The following is a 22,167-nucleotide window of genomic DNA, read 5'->3' on the forward strand; positions in this document are numbered from 1 at the left end:
AGCGGGTTCCTCGGGGACACGTGTACGGGAGCCATTACTTGCTTATCCTTCTTGGATCTTGGCATACGCGGTGATTTGGGGATCTCTGCCACAACCCCAGCACCTTCTAGGACATCCTCCATAGTTAGGGCCTATGCGGCCTCACTAACAGTCACCGCTTTTATTCCCAGACCATCCTTAGTTGCTATCATTGTATTTGGGTTGTAATATGTCACTCGCAAATTTAGGGGCTCAATCAACACTCGACTCACAATGCTCAGGGCTCTGCTCAATCGCTCAATTCTCAAATGACCAAGTGTTGTTTTTTGGTCAGCCCTTTGTGTTTTATAGCACTTTTTAAATTCAAATTCAACCGTTCCCCCCAATTTTGGTTCATTAATGCATTCTTGGTGGTAGATTTTCCCAAATCTTGCCTATAAATCACGTCTTAAATGTCTGCCGCCCGCTCCATTTGGCCTCAAGTAGAGCATCCCATCATGAATAGTGACTTCAACGGTCACTTTCTAGCCAACTCGCTTGGCAGTGCAGTCCCCTGTGCGTGGTCACGGACCTTGTGACTCTCTACTTCTGTGTGCATCCCTAATATCATGCAACTCCTAGGTAGAATAGTTTATAGTCTTGCGCTCCCTTCCAACTGCCTAGAGCTAAGACTATCCTTCCCCTAGTTATTCAGGTGGTCGCACCACCCGTGTAGAGCTTCATCCTATCCTCCATCAGGGTTCTTGGTTAATCCCACCTTCTATTATGGTCAGCATCGCGCACTTCACCATTTGCAACACGCTACCCAAGTCACTACGCTTGGCGATATGCAGTCCAAGCCAAGGCATCAGACTAACCAATTCATGGTGATAGTTCTCAAACTTGTCAGTATGATCGTGCACACCTTGCCTTATCATCCTAGTTTTTTCAGTGAGAAACTCTTCCTCTATCTCATCCTCTAGCTTCTTGACCTCCATGTCCATCAAAGTGCTTTTCTCTCTTAACCATACCCTTTCCTTTTCAAGTTCGCGAAGTCTAAGGTTTCCCTGTTGGATTTCTTCCTCAAGTCTCATGTGTTTAGTCTCTTGTGGCTATGTGATTCCTTCTTTCCGGGCTCTACGAACCATCGTATCTATGGGTGCTACCATGCGCAGACTAGGCTTTGCATGCTCCATAGGGATTACAGTATCTACTTCATACTTTAGCATCGAAAGTGCCCGCGCCATCAGGGTTTTTCACATGGTCCTATAAGCCCATAGAATCACTAGTATGTGTAGGTCCCAGTCAGTGTGTCTCACCTGGTGGACCGTGTTCAGTACTTCACATACTTTGTTAAAGGCTTCCAAATGGATAATCGTTGACACACTTGGTCTTATCACACTTTGTCATTCGCACCATCATCTTGCCCGCTCCTGCTTGTTGGTCCTGTTTCCTATCGCTAGGATGCTATGCGTTCATGCAGGTTGCGTACCATACGCCTGTACCTAGCTGGAGAGGTGGGTGCATAGGCTGTTTCGTCCATCATACCCAGCTTTCATCCGCATCTGAGGCTTTCTAAACCACATGAGGGTCATCCTTCTACATTCGCACCAGTCCCCAAAACCTCTTTGATGCATACCCCACCACCTTGCGGGCGTAGCATGTAGTACCCATTTCAGAGCATCGAACCACTATTTTTCTGGCACTTCCTTTTCAAATTTGTTTAGGAAATCATCCACTTTGCTCAACCCTTCATACATAGGCATATCTCTTACCTCTGTTGTCACGCAGTGCAGTGACCTTGTCATCATGTTGCAGTTGAGCATGCTTACCTCGTGTAACTGGTTCTGCCATCGTTCTATCTCCTCGTCCGAATTTGAGGTCCAGGGGCTTTCACGCTCCCACGAAATCCTGCCATCCGCTGTTGGATTCACCCAATCCTACTCTCGCATGGTTATCTTGTAGATCTAGTCTATATCGTCATTGCTTTCGTAGTCGCGCAATGGCTCTATGTAGTGTGATCCTTCTACAGGGTCTAAAGGTACCACTACACACAGTGACTTTTTCTCAAAAATCATCTTGTGCTCCTTTAGATTTATCACTCCATTCATGTCAGTGGCCCAATTTATTCCCAATAGTGCAGGATAGGGATTGCTATCATCAACAATCTCTATCACTTCAAAATCTGCAAGCACGCTCACACCTTCAATGTCTACCATTATTCCCTGCAATCTTCCCATTGGTAAGATCTTTTGCTGGTTCGCCATTCGCAATTGAATAGGAGACCATTGCAACGCGGGCCTGCACATGCGCTCCCATGTATGCTTTGGCAAGATGTTCGTGTCCAATCCTAAATCCAAAATCACTTCATCCATCTCATATTCCCCAATTTGCGTAGTTAATCTCATCTCCCTTCCCGTTCGTGTTGTGTGCTTTCCAAGATTCCAGAGTACACACGGTTCTCCTGGTCCAGCACATCTAGTGATGAGTTCTTGCAACCCCTTCACCACTTTGCCATCACGTAGTAGCTTCATGCATGTCTCTAGAAAGGTAGTGATCATTGATGGGTCCATTTCTAGTTCTAGATTGTCTTTACTACCTAAAGTGGAGGTCTCCGTGAAGCTCTTCTTAGCTTCCATGAATTTCTCCTTTGCGCGCTCCAAATCGAACTCTGGTTCCTTTGTTGGAGTCTTGTGAACCTAGGCACTCTCTTTTGGCTACTTGCCCTTGTCATCTCCTATCGTGATACTACTTCAGAGCATGATGTTTACATTCGGGTCCTCTTTGCATGGCTCAGACCTCATCATTTGTACGTTCTGAGTCAGGGGAGGTTGGAGTGTTCCTTTATCGCGTAACCTCGCAATCAGTGTGGGGCAGTCCTCCATCTCATGATCAAACTGAGAACAATATAAACATGACACTCTCGTCAGATTTGTATATTCGTGGGCATAATGCCATGACCCTCCACAATTGTAACAGATCAATTGTTCGCATCCCCTTCTTGTCCCCATTTCACCTTGACCTCGTCTGCGCCCCTGAAATCTAGTACGCGCCATCCCTACATTTTGATCGAGGGCTCGCATTTCGGTTTGAACTCTATAGGTAGGATTTCAATCCATCATCAGTTCAAAACTTCTACAGGTGCACTCATCATGCCCTACTAATCTGCAGAAATTAGAGAAAAACTATTGGGATGTCTGTGTATACTTCTGTAATAGATGGCAGTTATCTATAGCATGCTTCCCTCCTATCTGACAAATCCCACACCATAATGTAGGCATCGCACTCGGTCCTGCTTGTGCCTCTAGTCTCAATGGTATTGGCCCTCCTCCCTCCAAGTAGTTCGTGAAGACTGGACAATGGTCCTTGTCATGTCCCTGGCCTTTTCACTTTATGCACCATACCTCCTCACGCGCTTCTTGGTGAGTTGTCCTATCTTGTTTCAAACTCTGCATCTCAAGGCACAAGTTTTTCAACTGCGTGTGGATTTGTTGGACCCCCAAGTTAGGATCTTGTATCGGGGTTTCATGCCATCTCATTGCAATCTCCAAGGCCTCGGCCTAAGTGGAAAGCTTTTGCTGTGACAGCATGGTCCTTAGATGCGGCGTTAGTAAAGCTACAAACCATGCGTGGTGTTGCCCATTCGTCAAGGTCATGTTGGCTTCACGAATCATACCCTTCAGTCTCTGATCTAGCTCCCAGGGGGTCTTTCCTGGAAGCATCATGATTTCCTTAAATCCAATAATTGACTGTGTCTCTGATTTTGTCCTGCTGAATTCCTTGTTTAGCGCAGCTTGGATATCCACGATCCCTGCATTTGGATTGTCATTGGAATGCTTAATGTACCATGTCAGTGCACGATCCTGCAATTCACTCACCAACATTGCCTTCTTTATATTGTCATTCGTGACCCCTTATGCTTCCCATAAAGCCTTTACCATGAATCTAAATTGGTCCGGATCTTCATTCCCTACTCCTTTGAACACCGGTAATTTTATTGCGCTCATCATATTGAACTGTGTTGGTGGCAGAGGTGGTGTGGGTGAAGATGGGGCTGAAGATGGTGAAACTGGTGGTGGTGTAGGTGGGGGTGGTATGCACCAAATTTGTGGTCTTATCAGACTGACCACACTTCTTGGTGAAACTTTCGCGAGCTCCTCCTCGCTCTCCTGCAGAGGTGAAATAAAGGGACTAGTCTCTAATTCTTTGCTACCTTCATTTCTATAGATCCTCCCACTTCATGTAGCCCCAAACATCAATTTATTTGCATAACCTTCTTTTCACACAGTAGGATTCTAATCCAAGTGTTCAAAGATTTAACGTACTTACCTTGCGGTCCTTTAAGGAAGCATCATTCCGCCTCGCTTTAGTTGACTGAAGTATCTACCACGAAATCGGTGATAAAAACTCCTATAATCCAATCAAGCCAATGGTTAACAGCGCGCACGATCTTATCTTCCGACGCTTCCATTCTGCGCATTAACTCTGGAGTCCACACAATAGGTTTGTCGAGCCTACACCTTCCCTAACTATTTACTAGCTTCATGATCCACTCGTACAACTCATATGGGAAGGATGCAAAGAAAATTTCGTGGATTTCTTTATATAAGTAGCACTCTAACCACTCTTCCTTTGATACTTGTGGATTCCCATTTTCCTGTGTTGCGAACTCATGAATCTTTTGTTCCAACCACTCTTCAATTTCATTCTTTGTCAGATTCCAGTGACATGACATCAGACATCTCTTATGTAGATCTCGGTCCTAGCAACAGAACCATTTGTTGGCTTATTGGGGCCTGACCCAGGTTCAGAGTTGATTTAGCCAAACAAATCCTGGTACTACTAGCCCTTTTGGAAATAGTCCACGGAGCGCGGATTGAGGTATCACCCGAAGTAGTATGGGAGGGTGCTAGAACCAATTTTTCACACGCTGGATATGTTTGATGAGTTCAAGTGGTTCGTGGTTCCAGCCTGCGCGAATGTTGCTACGAACACTTTCCCGTACCTCACAGCCTGAGATGCTGCCTTCGCGCAACCCTACTGAAGGGTTGAACACTATGCTTCTGCGTTATTACCTAACACTTCACTGATATTCCACTATTAGTTGATCAACTTAGCCTACTTGCATGCTTTAATTATACTTAGCAATATAAATCATTCATACAGGTGCATAGAGTAAATAAACAGTATATTTGCATTTTATATCAAACATGCATTAACCCAAAAATAGATACCCAAATTGGTAACAAAACTTCTCTTTATTAATTTCTTCCTTGGTTACAGACTTGACTCCACCCTGCGCACTCAGCTGCAGGGGTCCGTGTACTTATCTGTAGACTACTAGGCCTCTGCGCACTTAGCTGCAGAGCCTTCTCCTATCCTACAGCCCAAAGACACACTTAGATACTTAGACTCTTTCTTCTCTCTACTACTTCCGTTCTTTTATTTCTCACTTAGAGCCTCGCTTTATTTATACAATCCCATGGTCCGTGGACCATGGGTAGGCCAACATTACATTACAAAACTAGCGCAAACAACCATGTGACTCTATCATACATTTCACTCTCCACACCCACAATTCGCGGAGTCTTTACAACAATATAGGGTAAAAACTTGGGCTTTGAGCCCCAAAACATGCCTTGGGGGGATTCCATGCCCAACAAGACTCCTACAATCAAATATGCATTCATGACCTATAGCTTACATGTTCACCATATGTTTGGCAAAATGGATGTCATGGTTAGGCCTAGTTAGGTCAAGTTCTTGTTAAAGTTTTGTATGTTTATAATCATCCATATGTCATTTATGATTATGAGAAGTTTTAGGAAGTTTTGGGCAAGGTTTTGTAGGCTAGCCTGGAATTGTGGCTTAGATCTCGGTACCGCAAGAAATGAACTGAGAAATTTAGGTCACAACTGCATGGAGCAAGGCTTTTGATTGTGGTTGGAGGTGTTCAACCACATGCAAGCAATGTCAAGGTTGCGGGTGGGAGCACATGTTAGTGAAAAGGATCCAAAACTTAGGGTTTGGTCACCTAAGGTGGCACATTACAAATTGGTATCAGAGCTCCCAAGTTCAAACACTTGCATTGGATGGGAAGAATGTGTTTATCATGCATGCATGTCAGTTATCTATGTGTTTCTATGAATGCATTTTGATAGTCATTTTTGTAGTTGTGTCATTGTAGAGGTTGACTATGTTGATGATGTTGATGTTGAGACTATTGATATGTTGATTTCATTATATATACATATGTTGCGCTAATCTAGATTGATTGTGAATACAAGATACCCTCCCCTGATCTTAATTGAAGTATGTTTGATCATGTTTATATTTGGTTTATCTTTTGTGGTATGTTTGTAGGATGAATAAGATCAAAATGACTAGAAGAATGTTGGACTACAATTCATGTGATTCTCCCTATAGGTTGTAGAGCTGTAACAAGGGTCTCTTTCACCTCTAATTATCCCACATTAACAAGTCAATCCGGGAAAGTTTTTTTATTGCAAAGAGTATCTCAATCCGAGGCTATTTGTCAGAGTAATGCTTAGTAGTACAGCGTTCAGAAAATACAAGAGTAAACGGATGCTAAACTATGACTAAATTACTTCAGAAGGATGAAATCACACAAGACAGCTTATCAGTCAAGGGTGCGGAAACGATAACCCATCCCTCTAGAAACTGATGGAAAGGAAATTAGAGCATGGACCATAGGTTTGGGAGCTAGGTAGCGACTGCTGAGGCTCACTACAGCCTTGGACCTTCTCTCACACCAAAGCAGCAAATGCAAGTAAATGGAACGACAGAAAGTAAAATAGAACAACAAATAGGAAATGGAACAGCAAGTCTAAAATGGAACAACAGAAAATGGAACAACAATCAAATGAACCAAGTCTCGCGAGTCAGAACCAAACTTGCTCTATTGAACCAAACTCACACTCTGCAATAAAATAACAATCTTCTCTCTTAAGGAAAATTGGATGGAATGTACTTTATGGAATAGCACTCATTGATGAATTATGGAACAACAGTAATCAATCATATATACACACAACACGCTAATATAGTAATCTGACGATTAAGGAGAATACGACTATGTTTCCAAATAGAATAACATTACTTTCAGATTCCAATAATCGAGATTTCAAATGAATCCAATAACAATAATATTCAGTACAAACGCTCTGTAACCGAAATAGTTGGTTTAGACTAATAACATGCAATCAACTCTGAAAAGATTCAATCATACAATGCAGAGTCACTACATGAATTTCCTGAAGGAACCATTAATGAATTAATCGTAGCAGAGCATGGAATAGCACATGAAAATCATATCAGATTATCGAGCAATAAAGATAAGCAAACCACGCAGAAATCAAGTTATAATGATACAAAAGCAAGTGTCCTTCGGAGCCGGGCCCTTAGCTTCCAATGGTACACCGCCTTAGATTACTCTAGACGCAAAGATGAAATAAACACCAAGTCTTTTATATTAACACATCAACAAACGTACGGTAAACCAGGTCTCAGTGAGACTTGATGATCAAATTTTAGTCTGAAACTAAAAGTTACATAAAGTCCCCTTGCTTAACGATGCTGTTCCTTTTTATAAAAGTAACGGCAGAGATATCTAGGTAACAAAATAAGTAAAACAGTGATCCCTCAGGATCAAAGATCCTGAGGGATTCACCAAGCTGTTAATCCTTTACTTTTCTTTCCCTTTTCCGTCAAATTGGTATCCCTTCTCCCTTTCTTGGGTCGTTCTGCTTCGATCTGCTCGATCTCGTTTGCATCCGGTTCCCTTCTAGAGGGACAACAGTTATTCCTCCTTTGTCTTTCCCTTTTGAACGACAGCTCTTCGTTTCCACCTTTCCCTGAATAGAAAAATTACATTTATTAGCGATTAAGCTTTCCATGTTAGTTCTCACTCGTTTTATTAGAATTCTTTATTTCTTTGAATTCATGATGCAGAAAAGGTTACAAATGTTACTGATAAGTCACTAAATTGTTTGTCAAAACATACCTTTCAAGTGCTCCACACACCCCCCTGCTTACCCTGTTTCATGACCTCATGAAAACATTATAGTTGACATGCAAGGCGGTAAGAGAATAGGTTGGAGAGGGAACCTCGTGTGGAGGCCTACAACCGTGATGAGCAACTAGATCATCAAAGAATTGATTTGTTTGTCCTTCAGGCATTTCATACAAGGCCTGATATCCTGGTGCAGGGTGCCAAATGATTGGACTACGAAATCGATACCCTAACCAGGATGGCCCAGCTTGCAAAATACGCTTGCCATAAAGGTTCAATCGGCTGGCAGCCAGCTCAAAATTTTCGTATTTGAATGGTTCCCTGAGCTGGATGTTTGGGTTAGAAATCCGATATCGGAATTTTGCAGCATCGATGGCGAGGTCTTTAATAGTCAGAAAATATTCTAGAATGTGTTGGATTAAGTCCTCGTGCATGGGTCCTAATGTCTCCATGACACCCGGGGTTCTCATAAGGTTCCTATGTGCTCTCCATAACAGCACTGGGTCTCTAGGCTCGGCTCTCACCCACAAGTCTAGGCTATTTTCCTATCTCTGAAAAGTGTTATAAGCTCTGAGCCATTTCAGCTGATTAACCCCGAATGACATGAAGGCTTGCAATTGTATGTCCCCAAAAAAAGGGCCTGGATTTAAGTCAGTTTTCTGTTCTAGCACGAGGTTGTGCAAGTAAAATTCACACAATAATCTTTGAACCTTAATTCCATAATGCTTTCAACAATCTATGAAATCATTAATAGTATTGATTTGTATAGGGGCACCCACCCTAACAGCTTTTATCTTTAATCGTAAATATCGTTCAAGCAAAAATAAAGCATAGTTTTTAGTAGGGGCCCTACAGGTCAGAACGTCATTATACAAAGAACACACAGTGTCCATCTGCCTAATAACAATATCTAATCGACGAGTTACCTTGGCAACCTTTTCTTGCTCCTTTTGCCATCCTTCGAAGGCCTGGCTCTCGGACTGACTAATATCCTGAAGTTGCTGTTGTAACTCTTCATATTTCTCCCGGGGGACTGTTTGTTCTCTCATCTGTTCAGCTTCTTGCTGAGCTTGCTTCATCATCTTGTGCAAGGTTCTTATTTTCGGATCCTTTTTCCATAGAGCCGTAGAGGCCGGGAGTTTTACCTGAACCTTTTTATTTATGCTGTTTGGAGTTCAGAACCCGAATTACCCCTGAGGGTGGTGCCTCTGTTTGGATCTCCTTACTCTCCTTTTCTTTCTTAACACGAATGAAAGGTTGCTGTGGTCCCCCTGTTAATGGAACATCATCCTGTTCCTCTCCCTCAATTGGAATGGCAGTCCGTTCTTCAGTGTCATTTGGAACAACAGTCTATTCTTCAACGTCATTTGGAACAACAGTCTGTTCTTCAATGTCATTTGGAACAATAGTCTATTCTTCAATTTCATTTGGAACGACATTAGGTCTTCCAGCGGGGTTTTGACCAACAGGGTGGCTATAAGTCCTTCATCTTCTTGTCCTACGGGATTTTGCTGCAGTGGCCCTTTTTCTTTTCCTTGTGGTCCTTCGTATCCTCAGGTTGGCTTTCAGAATCCGAGTTTGCTGTCGGAGCTGGGCTATAGTGTTCAGCAACCTTTGTTGTTTCCTCCTTAATTTCTTGATTTCTATTGCTTCAGCAGAGGGCTCATGACTGGCCCTTAAATCTGCTCCTACTCCGTCTAGAATTCCTCCTAGTGTCTTGGGAACAGATTGTTCCCGATTGGTGTCTCTTATTTCCTCATCATGAATAGGTAGGTTTTCTTCTCCTGCCTTTTCTGCATGTGATTTCTCAGGTATGTCTTCCTCCGGAGGTCCGTCAGGGAGGCCTGCTGAGCTGGAGGGTTGGCCATACTCCCCCATATTGGCCAGGATTGCGGCCGATTCCTCTTCACCCACAGGGTCCCGCAGCAGGCTGCCCTCCGGTTGTACTACTTCCTCCTCTTGATTGGACTGCTCAGTGACTGCCCTGGAGTGTTTAGCTTCTGTTTCTGTTTCGGAGTGCTCGTCTCCCTCCTCGATTCCTTCTCCGGCTTGCTCAGCCTCGCCCCTAGATTGTTCAGCATTTTCTTCGGAAGGTCCTCCTTCTGGTTTTGGAGGTTCGTCTGTAATCTCGATTGGCTGGCTGGTGCTCTCCTGGATCTTTTCCAGCCTCCCTCGTATCCGGGCTAGCCGGGCTGATTTTCTTGGTCTCTCAGGTTGTTCGGGTGTACTAGCAACAGGTTTTTCTGCTACCAATTCTCTGCGTTTTTCTGGTCGTTCCGGTGTACTTGAAGAATGTTTTCATTTTAGAGAAACATGTTTTTCTCCTGCCAATTCTCTGCATTTTTCTGATCGTTCTGGTGTGCTAGAGGAATGTTTAGGTTTTGGGGATGGTGCAGCCAATCCCCCCTCGATCATTGCAATGAGCTCCTCCCAGCTGCTCTGCTGTTGAGTGAGACTATGGCTCACTATTAATCGAATCAATCCATGGTGGCTAACAACTGTTTCTACGTGCTGTGCCTTTTTCAGGCTTCGGGCCGCATCATGCAATAATGAATTTAAAAGTGCAGGCAGATTTACAGAACATTTTTCTTTCAAAACAGCTAAGAGTTTAAGATGACGTGGTCTTACCATGTCTTTCCTTCCTTCGCAAGTGATGTAGCTCTGCACTATCTTTGCTAATTCGGTCTAGGGTTCTCCTAACGTTGCTGGCAGAACTCCCTTCCCCTTAACTGTCAAGCTTTGGCCTTCATCCTGGAAAATCTCCATAATCTTTTGTAATCTTTCTTTCTTCAGCGTCCATACAGGTCCGGCGGCTGGTAGTCCCAATACTTCTGCAATTATATCATCAGTGACCGCTATCCGCCTCTCTCTTACTATGGAGTAGTTCTCCTGCAGGTTTTGCAGAAACTCCAACGCCACTGTTTCATTCGATTCTTGTAGGCGACTGAAATAATTCAGCCACCCTGCCTTTTCCAGGATCTCCCGGGCAGCAGCGGAGACTGTCAACTCCTGAGGTTCGCTTCGGATTGCCTTTCCCCCCATGGTTCCACTAAGAATTCCCAATGGAACAGCAACTTCCTGTGCTGTTTGAGACGCAGAGAGGGTGATCATCGCAAGGTTTTGGAAAAAAAAATAGAGTATGAAACAAAAATGGATTGTGGATGGCAACTTTCGTAAAAATAGAATTATCATACCGTTAAACCATGCCATACCTTCGTACACTATCTTCCCCGAATGGTGTGCTGACACGTAATTCGTGGAGTAATGAGGTTACCTTCCCCCCCGCGATATGATAGGCTGTCCCAGCCATCAAATAGAGGAGCAGCAGCCATTCTGTAACCAAGTCATAAAGGAACAACATATGAAATTATGCCATGTTTTAGATGGACAACGAAATACCGAAATCGAGGCAAAAAGGTGGATCGCGTTTTACATAAGAGCCTGCGTGATATGATGCGAGGCCGGGGGATGGGACGTCTGTCAATCGTACGAAATCTCCAGAGGTCATTGTTAGTTCCTTTGCCATGATTGGTCTTAATGAGTGTTCATGCGATGTATAAATCGGGACATAAAATATGATTTATTCATAGGATATAAGAGACAAAGAAGTATTGATATCATACCTATTGGTGTAACCATTACGACTTCGATACCATTAACAGAGCTCTGTTGCCGACAGGTGTTCATAACCTTGGCAGAGTTGTTTATTTCACCCCCAGAACCATGATCCTTTGTGTGTATTTTGAAGAGTATTTTGTCAAAATGTAGGCCATTATGCTGGCTTGGTAACCAAGTAGCCATAATGCCATTCACAAGGAAGGTGCAAAACGTGGGCAGGCTGGCTCGTGATGAGACCCCCTATTCCAAGGTCTGTTTATTTAGTGTACCTTTTGGACCATATCCCTGGTGTGGTGTCCATAATGGGAATGACACTTCACTTCCATCCTTATGATCATGGTAGGCTGGTTCTTGATGAGACCCCCTATCCTGCATTTGACAATTGATAATCCATATTTACTCTTTTTTCTTTTTTCTTTTTGCAAAGCACTTTTTCTTATTTATTTACACATAAGCGTGGTTCAGCACTCCTTAAGAGTGGGAATGGTGGAAGAAGTCTTATCATCCCAACAAGAAGATAAATCCTCTGCTCTTATTCCTAAGTAATAATCAAAGAATTTTTATTTTTTAGGGAAATCGTCATGATACAGATAACCAACCACAGCAACGGTAATAAGACAATGACAACAAAGATGAGAATTAAGTGTGCCCCTCCTCTTGTCCTCTTATCAATACTAGGCCTTATAAAGATAGCGATCTATGATCCGCTGACTTCGGTATGTCGTGATTTATGTTCATTGCATAAGTGCATAGTTGTATCTTAAAGACTGGAGAGAACATGGGCGAAAAGCATCCTCAATATAAATCATCACAGAGAGAAAAAACATGGCGATGGTGTTCCTTTTGAAAAAGGAACAACAGAGAAGAATCCATGCAAACAAATACTTGAGATGTCGTTTCTTTAAAAGGAACAACAAAAATAATCAACAAAAAGAATGTTGTTCCTTTGGAAAAGGAACAGTAGAAGAGCAAAAATGTTGTTCCTTTTGAAAGGGAACAACAGAAAATCACGAATGCTGTCCCTTTTGAAAAGGAACAGTAGAAAATCACGAATGTTGTTCCTTTTGAAAAGGAACAGCAGAAAATCACAAATGTTGTTCCTTTTGAAAAGGAACAACAGAAAATCACAAATGTTGTTCCTTTTGAAAAGGAACAGCAGAAAATCACAAATGTTGTTCCTTGTGAAAAGGAACAGCAGAAAATCACAAATGTTGTTCCTTTTGAAAAGGAACAACAGAAACTCACAAATGTTGTTCCTTTTGAAAAGGAACAATAGAAACTCACAAATGTTGTTCCTTTTGAAAAGGAACAGCAGAAAATCACAAATGTTGTTCCTTTTGAAAAGGAACAACAGAAACTCACAAATGTTGTTCCCTTTGAAAAGGAATAGCAGAAACTCACAAATGTTGTTCCCTTTGAAAAGGAACAATAGAAAATCACAAATGATGTTCCTTTTGAAAAGGAACAGCAGAAAATCACAAATGTTGTTCCTTTTGAAAAGGAACAGCAGAAACACAACAATGCTGTTCCTTTTGAAAAGGAACAGCAGAAACACGCAAATGTTGTTCCTTTTGGAAAAGGAACAACAAAGACACGCAGAATGAAAAAATCAAAATTTTGAAAAAAGAGAGAAAGATCAATGAAAATGTTAAGAAAACGTATATACAAAAAAACTTATGTACAAGTTATAGAAAAAAATGAATTCCTTACTGAATTATAGGTGAGGAAGATTTTGCTTCCTCTCCTAAAATTTCCATATCAGTGTCTCGATGTAGCTGCTGACAGAAGGATTTCCGAGTGAGTGGCTTGCGATAGAGACGAACTCGGTGGCCATTTACCTTGAATGCATATCTAGAACCGTCGATTGTGATCAGAGTGAGGGTCCCATTATCATGTACTTTCTAGATTTCGTATGGTCCCAACCAACGAGTCTGAAGTTTCCCTGGGAAGTCCTGAAACCGAGAGTCATATAACAGAGCCCAGTCTCCTTCGTGAAAGACTTTGTTCTTGATGAGTGCATCATGCCATTTAGCTCGCTGCTGTTGAATAAGTTATGTATTCTGTAATGTAGAGAGTTTGATTTCGTCCAATTCATTAATCTGCTGTAATCGATTAATTTGTGCCTCACTTAGATCTAGGCCAACTTCCTGTGCAGTTCGTAACGTTTGGATTTCGAATTCTATGGGGAAAATAGGTTGTTTTCCAAACACTAATTGATAGGGTGAATAACCGGTGGTACTTCTCCATGTGGTTCTATAAGCCCACAGTGCTTCAGGTAATCGGGCGGCCCAATCACGCCTATGTGACGCAATGGTTTTTGTTAAAATTGATTATATTACCTTATTGCTACTTTCTACTTGGCCATTCGTCTGCGGGTGATATGGGGTAGTAATTTTATGCTGGACGTGATAATTGTTAAGTGTTGCAGCTAATTTGTTTTCGACAAATTGTGGTCCTCCATCTGTAATTATTTCTCTCGGAAGGCCATAACGTACAAACAAATGGAACAGGAACTGTATTACAGAATCTTCTGTACCTCTAGGCAACACTTCGGCCTCAACCCATTTGGTGACATATTCGATCACCACCAAGATATATGTTCTCTGATTTGATGATGGGTTGATGGGTCCAACGAAATCAAAAGCCCATCATTCAAATGGTTCAATGACTAATTGTGGCCTTAGAGGCATTTCGTCGGCTTGACCAGGTCGTCCTACTCGCTGGCAGCTGTCACAGGCTTGGACAAATTTCTTCGCATCTTTGAAAATTATAGGCCAGTAGTATCATGTCTGCAATACTTTATGTGTTGTTCTTTGTTCAGTAAAGTGTCCCCCACATGGTCCGTCATGGCAGGCTTTTAAGATGTTGAAAATTTCATCTTCTCGAATACATCTCCTAATTTGCATGTCTACCCCTGTGTGGAACAAATAGCCCCCAATCCACAAAAATCGAGTACTCTTCTGAACAATCTACTTACGTTCATTAGGGGTTAAGTGTTTTGGTAGCTTACCTACTGCAAGGTAATTGGCAACATCAGCATACCAGGGTGTTTGAACAGCAACAGAAAACAGGTGCTCATCCAGAAATTGATCTTCCACTGCTGCTGCTTCAATTGATTTTGGTATTCGTGAGAGAAAATCAGCTACAGGGTTTTCCTTGCCAGGTCTATCCTTGATTGCGATATCAAACTCCTGCAATAAAATTAACCATATAGTTATTCTAGCATTTGTGACAGGCTTATTTGCTAAATATTTGATAGCAGAATGATCTGTGTATAAAATAACGGGATAGCCTGTGATATAATGTCTAAACTTATTGACAGCATGTATTACAGCCAGGAATTCTTTTTCAGTGACAGTGTAATTTAATTCAACAGGGGATAAATTTTTGCTGATATAATAGATAGCATATGGTTTTTTATCCTCTTCCTGCCCAAGGACTACACCGATTGCTGTATCTGAGGCATCAGATGAGATTTGGAATGGTAAATTCCAGTTTGGTCCTCGAAGGACTGGAGCTGTTGATACAAGCTTCTTTAATTCCTTGAAGGCACGGTCGCATTTTTATGTCCACAAGAAATCAACATTACCAGTTAGTGCATATAGAGGTGCAACAATGTGTGAATAATGTTCTATAAATCGTCTATAATACCCAGAAAATCCAAGAAAGCTACGTACCTCTGTTTGAGTAGTGGGGGTGGGGATAAGCAAAAGTATTTGAATTTTGGCTGGGTCTACCTGAATGCCAGCTGCTGAAACATAGTGTCCTAGAATGAGCCCTTCAGTCATCATCATATAACATTTTTCGTGGCTTAAGCAAAGCCTGGTAGTAATGCAACGTTGTAGGAATTTTTCTAGAGTGTCTAAAGCTGGATCAAAATCATCTCCATATGGTGTAAAGTCATCCATGTACACTTCAATTCCATCATTTATTAAATCTGCAAAGATGCTAAGGACAGCCCTTTGGAATGTGGCAGAAGCATTACATAGGCCAAAGGGTAGAACTCGATAGGAAAACGTTCCCCAAGGACAAGTAAAAGTAGTTTTATCCTAGTCTTCAGGGGCAATCTGAATCTGATTGTATCCACTGAAGCCATCCAGGAAAGAAAAGAATTTCTTTCCTGCTAAAGTTTCCAATACTTGGTCTATGAATGGGAGAGGGAAGTGATCTTTTTGTGTGGCTTTGTTTAACTCCTTGTAATCCACACAAATCCTCCATTTCCCATTCTTCTTGGGTACCACCACAAGCAGAGAGACCCATTTACTATCAGAAATAGGATAGATAAAATTAACATCTAAAAGTTTCTGAAGTTCAGCTTTTACAACATCTTTTAGATGAGAGTTGAGTCTTCTTTGCGGTTGACGAACAGGTCTTGCATCTTTTTCTATATAAATATGGTGGGTGCACAATTGGGGGTCAATCCCTTTCATATCAGGGTAATCCCATGCAAATGCTTCTTGATACTTTCGTAACAAATGGATGAGCTTTATTTCTTGGTCCGGTGTAAGGTTGGCATTGATATTTAGAGTCTTTCCCAGTTCAATTTCCACTACTTTACTATTAGCAACAGAAGTCACAGGTATTGTTTGGTCATGCGTATCTTTCAAAGGATCTTCTTCTAGTTCGCTATCGAATGCTGCTTCTATCATGAAACACTATGTGTGAGATCTAGATTCAGTTTGACTAATGAAATTATTGATGGCATCGTCTTCTGTTTGGTCTTTAAAGTCTAGAGCCTTCTGTACAGTCAATGGGGATCTGATATTGTCAGTAAGGTATGACACAGGGCGCTGGTTAGTTTTTATCATTGTAAGACTTGGCTGTGCTGGAGGGTATAGAACTAGATTTTTAATATCTGGTCCTCTGGTTATAGTCATATTTCCCTGCCGGCAACCAATGTAAGCATCGGCGGTAGCAAGCCAAGGTCTACCTAAAATTAGCGGGTGTCCATCCAGTCGGGTTTTTGGATTAATTATCAGGAAATCGGTTGGGTATTCCCAGGAATCTACAGAGACCATGACATCGTATAGAGTACCTTCTGGTCAAACTACAGATCGGTCAGCCAATTCTAACAAAGTAGAAGTAGGTTCTACCGATGTAATGCCGAGCTTTTGGCAAGTAGAGGTTGTCAAAATATTAATTGCAGCTCCTAGATCAACTAAAGCATTAGTTAGGGTCTGACCATAGATTTGAACAGTTACAATTGGATTTCACGGATCTTCATATTTAATGGGTGTCTCTTTTCCTGATAACAGGTCAGATAAAGTACCAACTACTTGGAATCTTGGGTTAGTGGTTGCATTCCTCCTTGATTTCTTTATGCACAATTCTTTTATAGTTTTTGCGTATATAGGGATGTTTTGAATGGCTTGGAGGAATGGAATTCTTATGTACAGGTTTTGTAACTCTCCTAGAATGTCAAAGTCTGGATATTGTATAGGTCGTGGTATGACTAATCGTTCTGGGAAGGGAGGAGAGGATGTACTTGCTTGATGATGGGTCTGCTCCTTATTTACACCCTCTTGTTGTAACGACTGTTCTATTGGTAACTGATTTTCAATGTGAACTGTTTTGTCTCCCTTCGTTTCTATTATACGTTCAGATCTTAACTGAAGATCATTGCACTCCCTCAGGTCAGGTCCGATTTCTGAAGATTCCATGATTTGGAGGGATTGCACCGATCTATTATTTGGATTGGGATTGGGTTGGGTTGGGAGTTGCGGTCTCAAATTAGACTGGGGGTTTTGTTGTAAAGCTGGCAGAGTCGTTTGAGGGAGCGGAATAGTTCCTGCTGGCTGATATGTCGATTTTGGCCAGTTTGTCTGCCAGGGTGAACCTTGTGAAGTAGGGGGAGTCCATTGTGGAGGATATGTGTTATTCTGCCAATATGGTGGGGCGTAAGGAAAATTCGGCCAACCAAATTGGCTTGTCTAATTCATCCACGGATTTGGAGAAGGAAACGACTATGGTGACCAGTTCGAAAATGGGGGTTGAGATTGGTTTTTCCACATACTATATTGTTGAGCATTATACTGCGAAGGCTGGAAAGAAGAAGTTGGGTCTGTAAACATACCAGATTGCCTTGGTTGCCATTGGCGACGCTGGTTAATGAAGTATGCTGATTTTGGCTCTTCTTGCGCTCCCTTATATACTGCCTTCAATCCAGGAAGTGAGGGGAAGCTCTCAGTAAGGTGATATTTTGTACAAATAGCACATGTTTGAACTGCATCCAGTGGACATTCCTTATGGCTATGTTTTCTTCTACATCGGGGGTAGAAGATCGCCAAATTCTGTTCCGCCTCCATCTGCTTCTGTTTAGCCTGCACAATATCAAGTTGTGTAGTTAATGTCCCCAGAATATCAGTTTTAAAATTTTCTAATAAATTTCCAAGTTCTACACGTGTTACTCCTTCTGTTGATATTTTGTTATCTCTGACAAACCGATCATATTCTGCTGGTTTTATCCTTGTGCTGCCTCTCGAACTCCTGATACATAAATCAATGATGTCAGCAAAATTCTCTTGATAAATATCCCCTTTTCCCATGATATTTAATGTTTCAATCCACTGTTCCTTCATGCCTCTGATCAATGCAGTTTTTAACACATTATCAGGCAGAGGTAGTGATGCATAGAGAGATCTTTGTAAATTATACTGAAAATTTTCTACGTATTCTTCTAATGTTTCATTTGGTCTAGCTATCATCTGAAATATTTCATCTTTCAGTTCTCTAGACCTACAGTAATCTTGATATTTCTTTAGGAAAGATTCTTTCATTTGTTCCCAGTTATTTATAACTCCACCACCTAAACCCATAAACCATCTTAAAGCCGCCCCTTTCAAAGTGGAGGGGAACAATTTTAATTTCTGGGGGTCAGTGGTGTAATCATATCCCCTGCATAGCACATCAAATTCAAATAAGAATGCATCGGGGTCCTCTGATGTAAGTCCGTGAAATGTAGGAATGTGTTGAAGGGGGGTTGCTTTCATAGGAGCATTTGCTACGGAATCCACTATGGGATATTGTAATGTAGAAGTCTGAGTATTTGGCTGATTCTGTGCCATGGGATCGAATATATGCCAATAACCTTCCAGGATTTCTAGGAGGGTATTCCTAGGCTGAGAAGGAACGGCCTTGACAGGGATTGTTTTAATAGCACTTCCTTTGTCTGGAATAATGAAAGTCCCTGTTGTTTGAGGAGATTGAATTCCCCCAATAATGATTTTTGCAGCGTTCCCTTTATCTGGGCTATTTAATGGCTAAATTATCCTAGGAGGAGAACTTGGCTCCCCAACTTCCCCTGTTTCCCCTTCTCCTTCACAAAGATTGCTTAGATTCCCTTCCTGCAGTCGTTCTGGAATAGAATTTTCAATTTCTTGAAAGTCCTGTTCATCAGTCTGACTATGCACCTCAGCGAAGGCTACAAATGGTGATCCTGTGGCCTGAAGGGAGCTAGTAGGCTATTTAGAATTGATTTTCCTGGGGTCTACTGATGGTTGAGATTCAGTTTTCTTATAGATTTCGTCTATGAAGGTTGTTCGGCCAAGGGTCACTGGCCCTTTGGCTTTTTCGGGTTTGAATGGAGGTTTGATATTCTTTTCTGGATTTTTCTGCTTAGTCATGCACTCTAATAAACTACTAAATCCTATTCGACGAACAATTCTGCTAGGAAAGCGGACTATGGAGCAGGGCTTTTACATGCTCCGTACGCAGGTTCTTACCTTTCGTTTTTAAAATCCAACTCTCCCCTAATAGATTCGTACACTACTCTGTAAAAGACAAATGGCTATACTCTTTCCCCGACAACGGCGCCAAAATGTAGAGCTGTAACAAGGGTCTCTTTCACCTCTAATTATCCCACATTAACAAGTCAATCCGGGAATGTTTTGTTATTGCAAAGAGTATCTCAATCTGAGGCTATTTGTCAGAGTAATGCTTAATAGTACATCGTTCAGAAAATACAAGAGTAAACGGATGCTAAACTATGACTAAATTACTTCAAAAGGATGAAATCACACAAGACAGCTTATCAGTCAAGGGTGCGGAAACGATAACCCATCCCTCTAGAAACTGATGGAAAGGAAATTAGAGCATGGACCATAGGTCTGGGAGCTAGGCAGCGACTGCTGAGGCTCACTACAGCCTTGGACCTTCTCTCACACCAAAGCATCAAATGCAAGTAAATGGAACGGCAGAAAGTAAAATAGAACAGCAAATAGGAAATGGAACAAAAAGTCTAAAATGGAACAGCAGAAAATGGAACAGCAATCAAATGAACTAAGTCTCGCGAGTCAGAACCAAACTTGCTCTATTGAACCAAACTCACACTCTGCAATAAAATAACAATCTTCTCTCTTAAGGCAAATTGGATGGAATGTACTTTATGGAACAACACTCATTGATGAATTATGGGACAGCAGGAATCAATCATATATACACACAACACACTAATATAGTAATCTGATGATTAAGGAGAATACGACTATGTTTCCAAATAGAATAACATTACTTTCGGATTCCAATAATCGGGATTTCAAATGAATCCAATAACAGTAATATTCAGTACAAACGCTCTGTAACCGAAATAGCTGGTTTAGACTAATAACATGCAATCAACTCTGAAAAGATTCAATCATACAATGCAGAGTCACTACATGAATTTCCTGAAGGAACCATTAATGAATTAATCGTAGCAGAGCATGGAATAGCACATGAAAAGCATATCAGATTACCGAGCAATAAAGATAAGCAAACCACGCAGAAATCAAGTTATAATGATACAAAAGCAAGTGTCCTTCGGAGCTGGGCCCTTAGCTTCCAATGGTACACCGCCTTAGATTACTCCAGACGCAAAGATGAAATAAACACCAAGTCTTTTATATTAACACATCAACAAACGTACAGTAAACCAGGTCTCAGTGAGACTCGATGATCAAAGTTTAGTCTGAAATTGAAAGTTACATAAAGTCCCCTTGCTTAATGATGCTGTTCCTTTTTATAAAAGTAACGGTGGAGATATCTAGGTAACAAAATAAGTAAAACAACGATCCCTCAGGATCAAAGATCCTGAGGGATTCGCCAAGCTGTTAATCCTTTACTTTTCTTTCCCTTTTCCGCCGAATTGGTATCCCTTCTCCCTTTCCTAGGTCGTTATGCTTCGATCTGCTCGATCTCGTTTGCATCTGGTTCCCTTCTAGAGGGACAACAGTTATTCCTCCTTTGTCTTTCCCTTTTGAACGGCAGCTCTTCGTTTCCACCTTTCCCTGCATAGAAAAATGACAATTATTAGCGATTAAGCTTTCCATGTTAGTTCTCACTCGTTTTATTAGAATTCTTTATTTCTTTGAGTTCATGATGCAGAAAAGGTTACAAATGTTACTGATAAGTCACTAAATTGTTTGTCAAAAACATACCTTTCAAGTGCTCCACACAGGTCAGCTAAAAAACATGGCGATGAGTACTTGCATGACATAGTAGATACATTGAGAAGTTTGAAAGTGGATATCAAAAGTTGTAAGGAAGATATTGACATGATCATTTAGTCACATGAAAAACTTGCCAGAGCATAGGAAAAGAAAGCAGAAGTTAATGTAGCCATCCTTCAAAGTCTATTTGATTTGCAGAGACAAGGGTAGCTTAGGATTGGTAAAAGATAGGAGAAAAGGACCAATATAGCATATGCCAACAATTATCAATCAGGATATAGGTTTGATAGAGATGACACAGTCAGATATGGTAGGTTCTTGGATACACTTGACAGGAGGCATAATGACGTGGCTTATATTCTAGTTCTAGTTTAGAGAGACATCATCATTATCACTGTCACCATCCATATAGGAGGAGTGAGAAACAACACTTTCCAAAGGATTTCAAGAAATCAAAGCCTCCCACATTTGATGGAGAAATGAAGAAGTCACAAGATGCAAAAGTATGGTTTCCTGGGATGAATATTTTTTTCAAATTGCATGATTATTTAGAAAATATGAAATCCAAGATAACTACTTTCAGTCTTAAAGGAAAATTAAACATTTGGTGGAAATATGTGAAGAATTTCAAAGAAATTCAACAAGAGGATATGACTTGTTATGAGTTCGAGATACATTTTAGGAAGAATTATCTATCTCAAAGATACTATGATGACAGGGAAAAGGAGTTATGTGAGTTGAAGATGGCATCTATGACCAACAAGAAATATACTAGAAGATTATTAGAGTTATTGGCATATGTTCCTTATCTTAAGGAGGAGAAAGAAAATATTCATAGATTCATCAATGGGTTACCGGTATCATTCAAAGACAGGATTGATTTTGATGAGCCTAGGTCACTGAAGGACACAGTCAGAAAGTTGAAGCGCTGTTGTGAGAAATTGAATTGCAAGATTGAGTCTAAGAAGGATTGGAAAGGCAATGAGAAGAATAAAGGAAAGGGGGATAAGAAGAGAGGAAAAAGTTAGGATATAGACAACATGGAGAATGTGGTGTCGCATAAGAAGTTCAATGCACCTAACAGAGGATAGAGATTTCAGTCTGAGGAGTAGAACAAGGGTGATGGTAGGAAGC

This window comes from Pinus tabuliformis, chromosome 8, assembly GCF_031772625.1.
Source record: "Pinus tabuliformis cultivar Carrire ecotype Pingquan chromosome 8, CPIR1, whole genome shotgun sequence".
NCBI lineage: Eukaryota > Viridiplantae > Streptophyta > Pinopsida > Pinales > Pinaceae > Pinus > Pinus tabuliformis.